This window comes from Bombus huntii, chromosome 13 (genome assembly GCF_024542735.1).
Source record: "Bombus huntii isolate Logan2020A chromosome 13, iyBomHunt1.1, whole genome shotgun sequence".
NCBI classification, from domain to species: domain Eukaryota; kingdom Metazoa; phylum Arthropoda; class Insecta; order Hymenoptera; family Apidae; genus Bombus; species Bombus huntii.
In genome coordinates, this window is record NC_066250.1 from 6,166,132 (window position 1) to 6,175,577 (window position 9,446).

Genomic DNA, 9,446 nt, shown 5'->3' on the forward strand with positions numbered 1-9,446 from the left:
CCTTTCCCTTCGCTGTAAACCGTTTCCGATTTAAAAGAGTTTCCTATCTACGCAGCTCTTCGACGAAATGGCTACGAGCCTGTATGGTTTCTCCGCAATTACGATTTTCCTACGTTTTACGTAACCTAGCTTGGTAAAACTTACATAATCTCAAAATCTTGGAAACGTTATTGGAGTACGTAAGTCATCACACTGAGGCATTTTATTATAGTCGAACGCTTCGGCGTATTCCGCGAAATAGTTAATCCATGTACTATTAAAATAAGTATGTCGGAGATGAAAGAGCAGCGGGATTTCCCCTCCGAAATGTTGGAAAAACCCCAATACCCTAGTCCAGACTTTTACTATAGCCGCCTTTAAGTAATAAAAATAAGAAATAGTCTTAATGTTCCAATCTGACTTTATGACGATGGGTTTGGGCTCGAAGTGACATAGAGGGTCACTAGACGTAGCCACGGTCACGGGAGGGACATGTACCTGACAGAGGTACGAAATGATTATATGGCTCTCCTTAAAAACAAATATTGGCCCGAGAAGTGGGGACAGGAGTATATAAGAGCAACTCCTTTTGGATTAAGGGAGAGTTAGTTTGTTAGTTAGTCGTTGGACGAACCGCCGATTGAGTTATCCGAATCGAGTAGTACGTTGATACTTGTCCTCCCGTGGACCGTGGATTCGTTATCGAACCTGAATTCGTTGTCACCGTCATCTCGACCATCCTATTGCCATTACTCATAGCCTCTTGTAGTGTCCACATTCGTACTGATAAATATTGGTTACATTCGCGACGGTAAAGTAAGTAAAGGTTCATCGAACGCCCCAAAATGACAACCTGACTCCGACAAGTATATTTTCCTTTATCATATGACTGGAGAACGATACGTTCTAATAGCATGAAAACTACTATAAAGAAAGATACGCAACAGATTAACCAATTCCCGCTTTTTCCAAAATTCCACTTTTCCCGAATGATTAAAAAAATACACTGTTCGAAACGATTAAAAGATCGCTACTATGAATAATACGCCAATCGAACAGATATTGTAAGAGTGAAGAAATCTTGGAGATATTTGATAAAGTAACTTTGAATAAATTAACTTTAAAACAATTATTTAAAAAATTTCTGCAAAAGTGGATATGAAGATTTATAGATGATTAAATATAAAAATCCAGGAGAAGGTGAATATAAGATCGTAAAAATACCATAAAGACGATCGTTACGGTTGCACGATTTTACCGTAGCAGGAAGGGAAAAACTGAGGGAAAGAAAAAACAGACAAACGGGAGTCAAACAGAACACGTTCGTTCAGCTTCAGAGTTCCGCTTCCTGAATCGGTGTCCGGTCCATTGAAGATTTTCAGGATGTTCGTTCGGGCTGGAAGCAGGTATGAAGCCGCCGCAGACACAATGGTGGCTGTTACTATGCTCTCCTGGCGTCTCAATGGGTCCTTATTATCGCCACTGTCGAAACAAGTTTCAGGAACACATTCGTTCGTCATTCATTCGTGTGTCGGTTTGGAACTCGCCGCCTCCGCCGACTAAAAACGAAAAGAACGGGAAGGATGAAACAAGCGTTCCTTTTAAATACGTAATCTCTGTGTGGCGGTGCAATAATTGAATCGTACACTGGCCAATTCTGGCTGGGACTCCAGGAAATAAAAGAGGACAATAGTCTGTCTCGCTACGGTGTTGATTTTTTTATGCACAAAAATGTTCCGAAACACATCTTGAAGCGTTTTACAAAAATATGGAAACGTGGAAATATCGATAAATATTAGAATTAATATCGCATAGGAGAAAGTCTCACAAGACACGCAATTTACAGTGATTTTTTAAATGATTTTTACACGATGCGATACGGAAAAGATTTCAGCCAGTTTGTCAATTGTTATTGCACCTAACACAATAATTAAAAACTATTGACTATGATAAACTGAAATATAAATAAGCTGAATAAGTTAAATAGCTACAATAACAAAAATATATGACATCAAAAAATATATCACATTTTAGTAATAGAAGAGTAAAAGTTCGGTCATTCTGAATTTCCTTTAATCGTTTTACATTTTGTAAGAGCTGTACACTATTTGCAATATAGTATAGTATTTGTCTATGGTATTTGTTCTCTTTCACTTTCTTTATAATCAATCAATATATTCCAGACTACAACCTAATTTCCATTAAGTGGAAAAATCAAGAGTCACCGATTGGCAAAGAAACACGAAAGAAGGCAAACCCCCGTGAAATCAACGCACGATCGCAACGCATTACCGATTAATTACCGCGTCCTCGCTTCATCCTCTCGCCTTGACGGCGCGCGACGTTCCTCTTCTCCAGCCGATGTCGGCTGGTTTGCCCGGCTATTTCCGGTTCGATGACCTTACCGCTGCGTCGTCGGCGGTTGGTCCGCGGCTCGGCTCGCAAAGGGGTAGCTGGTTAATTATCCAACGAAAGTGGACTAAAGAGAGAGGGATGGCGGGTCGCATTCAGCAGCGATCAGAAGAGCGCAGCAAAAGCGAGAGCAGGGAAAAATGGAGAGGCGTGGAAGAGAAGAGGGTGGGAGACAGAGCGATGCAGGAGAGAAAGAAGGAGAAAAAGGCGAGACGGAGAAAGAGAAAAAGATTCGCCTCATAAACACTTGGAGTGTGACACGATGGTGTCGAGTGCACACATCAAAGCGTTGGTGCAAGGGGCGTAATCTCGCGCCAGCTCGTTGCAACGCTGGCTGCTCTCGATGCTAGGCCGCAGGAGAAAAGGAAATAGACAGAGGACCAGTGACAGACAGGACGAAGACGGCCAGATTGTTTGTCGCTTTGTTTGATTTTACATTCACGGAGATAGCTTTCACTTACGCAGCGCGGACCGAGATTAAACAGATTCGAAAATGTCCCCGGCACCCTCGGCGACGACCTCCCGGTGCAACCCTCTTACCCTAAGACGACCTTCCCAACCCTTTCACGTTGGATATGCGTGACACGCTGCGTGGATCGTAGAACGCGATTATACTTTTCTTCTCGCTCGGTCTAATTTGACCTATATTCGTTTAATTAAATCGTAACCGGTCGCATGACCCGTGACGATTAAACTTCAGCCGAAGTGTGAAACGGTTTTTCTCCAGAGGAAAATTGTACGGTTTATTTCCATCTTTCACGACATTTCGTTTATTCGTTCTTACCGTTGGTTTTCGAATAATTTATGGGAAGGCTTGATAGTTTAAACTTTATAGCCGATGGTGATTGTTGTAATCGCTGTCAGATAATTAACCCAAAAAACAGTGACAGAAAATTGCATACTACTTATAGTATTCGGTATCGCAAATTAAAGAAGAAGTCTATTTAAAACTGTAACCAACGTCAAAATTTTCTGCCTACGGCGAAGATCGTTTCTCGAACCCCCCACGCTGTTCCTGTTTGATTTCGCGACAAGAGGGGCAAACCGAAGATAGACGTGTAATGAGGAAGATAGCTGTTGGAGGAGACGAACGTTGGAGGCAACGACGCAAGGTGGAGGTGGAGGGTAGAGAAGTAGCAGTAGCAGAAGGGCGGAGGAGGTGGTTGGACGAATCGATGGCACTTCGCTTGAGCAAGAATCGAGAACGAAGGTGTCGTGGTAGCGAGAAATGGAACCCTTCACACTTGCTGCCGTGGCTCGAAGCGGATCGTCATTATAATACCAAACGTTCCTTTTTCTTTATTTTTTCTCTCTTCGACGATTCCCCGCTCGTTAAGTCGGAGCGCACGCAAGAATTCGCACACTCGACCACTTCCTTCGCCATTTCCAATCTATATACACCGTTATATAGATATAGGTATCTGTATGTATACATATCTTTCGACGTTCCTTCGTGCACCTCGACACTTCTGTCTGTCTAACTGTATACAATCTGCAATCCAATTTGCTTCCCAACTTCGCGTTATGACACAATAAACTTTGATTATCATGATATCCGGATCGTTTCTGGAAACTCCAGCCAACAGGCAGGAGCACGTCATTATAACGCGCTCGGTTCCTCGTTAGCTCACCAGACGAACCTTTTTCACGACGATGATCTACCACGATTACTCTGGATGGAATTTTTCCATTAGCCGGAATACGGGGCGCGTAATCCGTCAGCCTGAAGAACAGAGGCAAAACGAGAAATTGAAACGAATTTCGCGTTCGCGAGTGGCGAATGTGTTTTTTTCCTTGTGCGCCCTCTACGTAGCCCTCTTCAATCAAAATCATAGAGAGGGTAAATTAATTAAAATAACCGAGATGGCTGTTCGGTGCAAATTTCGCATCGATTCTTTACTTTTCTTCCTCCTGCTTCTCCTTTCTATTTTCTCCCTTTTTCGAGTTTCATTAAACACGTCGATAAAATGAACACGCAACAGTGAGATCGTGCTTTGTTATCAGGTGAAAGGGTCTCGAAGCAGCGTGTCACATGATAACAAAAGGAAACGGTGCCACCTTTCATCACCTTCTTTTCCCAATCCACCCTCGACCATCCGAAGATCGCTACGTATTCCGTTTAGTCGAGCGATTCGAGTCGAGCGATTCGGGATGAATCGAGCGACTAGCTTCGTACGCGTCCCCCTTCGCGCTTTACGTAGGCGTCGAACCGTGTATAACGATCGACCGGAACACAATGATCGAGGAAAGGGAGAAGCCTGGATTCCCCGTCGTTGACACCTGATACCACGTAATTAGATGGGCTATCCATAGCTTTAGGGGCTGGAAAGTTCAACGATCAAAATGTAACTACGGAATCGAAAAATATGGTTCCTCTGGTTACCACAATTTTCACGCTTTTCTTAATATATATATAAAACCGATCGCTTATTTCTACATTTTTTCTCTACTCAAAATTGTACGTATTTTTCCTCTCCTAAATTTCTACCTCAAATTTCGTCCAAGCGTTGTTTAAATCCGACAATATATCACGAGAATCTACAAAACGCTTCCATGGAGATCAGCCATTTTTTTTCTCCTCTCTCCTCTTCTCAAACACGATAGTCGGACGAACGAAAATTCTGCTACCCGATGCGGTATTTCGAAGCGTGTAAATTCAGTCGACTGAATTCTTTCATGAACCCCGTAACGAGCCAGGCGTGTACCGGCGATCCGTACCACAATGACATCGCGGCCGGGGACGGTGTAATACTACTGTACACACCGATACAGGACAATCTATCGAGGGATGAAGAGGGTAATGAAGAGGTGTTGAACCGTATCCCATAAACCCCCATCGTCGCGAGAACCAAGGGTCTCTTTGCATAATAACTTACAGTTTGCTCATCAGTTACGGGTTTTAACCAATTACGAGGATATTAATAGGGGAAGTTCGGCGGGGGTAGCTGGATACGATCGTGTGTCCCAAAACACAGGACACACGGGGGATGAGACGCATTTTACGTAGCTCTATGCTATATCGCTCGCATCAAGGGATTTACGTGTGTCCCGCTGTGTCGCATTTTGCCCTGATCGGAAATATTTGCTTGCCTGTGTTGATATTCGCCTGATATTCTGTCTCGTGACGCCATTCAACACCTTATACTATATTTTATATGTGGAGGATTAGTCGTTATTAGGTTGAGCGAAATAACGAGCGCGAAATATTGCTGTCGCAGTTCGTCAAATATATTTTTGAATAAATAAATAAATAAATTATTTACAGACGAATTGTGAACCGTTGGTACAAATATAAGTTGCGGAATAAATACTCGATAAATACTCGGAGAAACTCTGTAGATCACTTCGGTACTCGTTTACACACGTTGATGCTCTTCGATACTGTTCGATTACTCTCCCGCTCGCGATCGCGTCCGTTTATTTATACTGGCCGGGGGAGAACCGGAAAATTTGAATTCGTCTACGTTTGACGGTTGTATGTAGCGACATTGTTTTGTCCGCAGTTTATTTGTTTTTACATTACTCGTAACCTAGTGGTCTTGATACTCCGAGACAAAACAACAACAGGCTCTGAATTGTCCTGACTCGTGTGCCGCTACATATGCTATATTATAATCTATGTATTTAATATCCAATAATCTTGCAAATTTTATTAAATAAAAGTACTATTTAAATAAAAGTGCTATTTTTTCAGTTTGAAAGTGATGAAAATTATAAAACGTCGAAGATTCTTTTGGACGGAAACAGGAAACGCGAAATCTTTCGTGAATACCGATTAATCTGACGCGAGGAATGCAGGTAGCGAATTCTCAAACGATTTCACGGTTCTACGGATTTAATACGGCGCGCTTTCCTTTTTTGAAGGGCCAAGCCGAAAAACCGGAATCGCGGTAGAACGAGTCAGCCGTAGAAGGGAAGGGCAGAGGCGGTTAGTTTTGTGGTCCCCAATGATCGTCGACGGGGAAGTTTTTCATCTAACTCTCGGTAGCAACGACTCCTGGAACAGCGTGAAGCCAACTCCAGGTGTTAATAATCCTTCTCTAATTGTCATACCTCCGGCCCCGGATAATTCCCATTAAACGCCGCTAAATACTTGTTTGTATACAACCCCCGCTGACCGACGAGACTCTTTTACACCTTTCTTGAAAGGTAACGACGGACTTCCCGTCGCTTTTAGGATGCACCGTTTGTAATCGACATAGAATGATGGTAAATGTTATACAACTTGTCGTCCCATTTGAAAAATGTTCATATTGTCCACATTTTTCTCTACTAAAGGAAGTCAACTATTTTATTTAGTTAAAAAGTATTCAGACTCTAAAACTAATTAATCATTATACAATTTTCGTTTCTCGTTTGCAAAAATTTAATAACATCCAAATTTTTCTCTTCGCTAAGATGGTCAGCTAATTCTCTGTTCTGTTTAATTAAAAATAAACAAATTCCAGTTCTAAAGCTAATCAAATAGAATAAAATTGTCGTTTGCGAAAATTTAACATTACCTAAATTTTTGTATCATTCTTTCATCAAAATGTCAAGTAATTCTATATCGTGTTTAATTAAAAAAAGAGAAGTTTAATTCGATATATAAATCTAATCAAATTATCGAAACGTTGCATGTTCCTGGAACTAGTATGAATGCAATTTTACAAGTCAACCCTGAAACACGAAATTCCTTGTTGATACGTACACGTCGAACGAGGCATACTACAAGGGTGGCACCGTAACGACCGGTGGTGTTTGATAAGGGACGGCAGACTCTGCTGCGATGGCGGTCGGATGAGTCTCGATTTAATGGATAGAGGACAGATTCTACAGATACATCAGAAGGCCGGCGCGATATCTCGCGCGCAAATCAGAACAGAAGCACGTCATCCTCTCTTTCTGTCTCTCTGATAGGAATATCCTCCAACCCCTCGATGTTTCGACCACCCTCTATATATCGATTCGTCTCTTTTCTCACCTCTGACTAACTTTTGTTCCCTTTCTCGCTCTCGTGCACCGATACTCGTTTCCTATACGAGGTCTCGCCTCTTTCTAAACTAAACGCGACAGATTGCATCGTGTCTAATGGCGGATGATGCTCCCGTGCGGTCCTCTTCCCTCTTTCACAACACTCCTCTTTTTTCCTACCAGATGATATGGTTGCTTCTCTTTTCCTCTTACAGACGACGAGAGATCGGATCAATGTAGACTATGTGCTTAAGGGTCGGTTCTTTTTACGGTAGCCAGCAGATTAGAGATCGAACGAAAGATGCGGCCGAGAGATTAGAACGCTCTTCTACCCTCGTTTCGTACATTACACCAGGGTTAAGCCTTCTTTTCTCGCTTCTGTAGGCCAATCGATGCTCTTAACTGCATTACGACGGCGTTGCAAATTTTGTTGCACCTCTATAAGTCTCTATAAAACGATATTATACGTATGAACTCTTTTTTGAATGATTGTGAAGGATTGAAGGACATGTAGATACGTTAAATGTAAGGTAATGATGTGTGCGAAGAAGGTGTGAAATGAGACGACCGACGATTCATTGGTATCGATGATTTTATTGCATTGGATCGATTCATATTTACAATAGGGGACACATACATATGCATTTTCATCTACTCTACCGATTATCTACATATATAACGTTTCATTATTTTCACCGTTAATCATGCTTAATTAATTCGCCTCGTCGTTAATGGCTGCTTATCTAGTTCGTACGGTAGAAACATGAAATACGAATCGATTAAGTTCTCCCTGGAGGAATCTGTTTCAATTGCGTTCGAATATATTAAACTCCGTTCCAAAAAATAAAAAGGAACAATAGTAATTGAAGAAATTAAGATAAACTAGTGGAGAATGCGTTTAATTCCCGATAAAATCTTCTGCAAACTAAAAGAGGAAGAGAAACTGAAATAGTACGATTTTAAAAATCATAAGAGGTAAATAAAAATGCATAATGAAAATGAAATACACGCACGAAAACAGAGAACAGCGAGCGACTGTTCCCTTCGTTTTCTCTATTGCAAAAGCTCTTAAAAACGACCGCGTGTAACTCGATGGCCAACAATCGATCGCGAACGTACCTAAGCGTTATTTTACAACGGATATTAATTAATGGCCAACGTTTTCTGCACGTTCTCGCTACGCGTCACTTAAAAGCTACTATCACACCGATTTATACATTTCGCCTAAGTATAGATAAAGATAATGCGTCCAACGTGTCTGTACGTTGCTCTACGCTTATTTCCGCAGGAAAGCTCCTATGCGAGCTTTCGCGCGAGAGAAGAGAAATGAAAAGACGCGCCTCGATTCGGGCGAAATTTTCTCCTTCTCATCTTCTCGTTTCGATCGAATCGTCACGACGATACACACAGCCGTTACACGACTTTTCCATATCGCTCGTTTTTTTTTCTCTCTCTTTCTATCGTCGATAATAATCCCTGCGCACCGACATTAATGGCGCTGTAACGAAATCACTCTCTGTCACAGGTACAAATATTTACAAATATTTACATAAATAAGTAATCATCTCTCACAGGATACCACCGATTGAGCTTTCATGCGACGATTAATCCGATGTCATGGGGGACCCGCTATCCAATATAACGTTCGTGCCAATACACGTTTATATATCCCTGATTCCTCTGTCTATCTGTTGATTTACCTCCCAGTGTAGTTTATTTCGCTCTATACGACCGATTATTTGCGTTCTCCAACATATTCAATCCGTGTTTTGCAGCTGGCAACTGCTCGTTCGGTTAAAATATCATTGTCCTGGCAGAATTGTCCGCGACGAATCGTCTAATTCGATTATTCGTACTGTTTGCCCTGCATTTTTACACTCGCCGTCGCGTTGTCCGATTCCGATTTTCCAAGTTAAGAATATTCCTATCTACCTATATTTCCGTACCGGGGAAATTTGTCTAAATGAACGCACCTATATCGTTGTTTGCCAGCTTCTTTTCCCAAAAGACTTTTATCTATGCTTACTTAACTTAGAACAATTTTAAAACGATTTTTCTATCTATTACGGTTTTGTGAATCGTTCTCAATCGCTTGATAATTC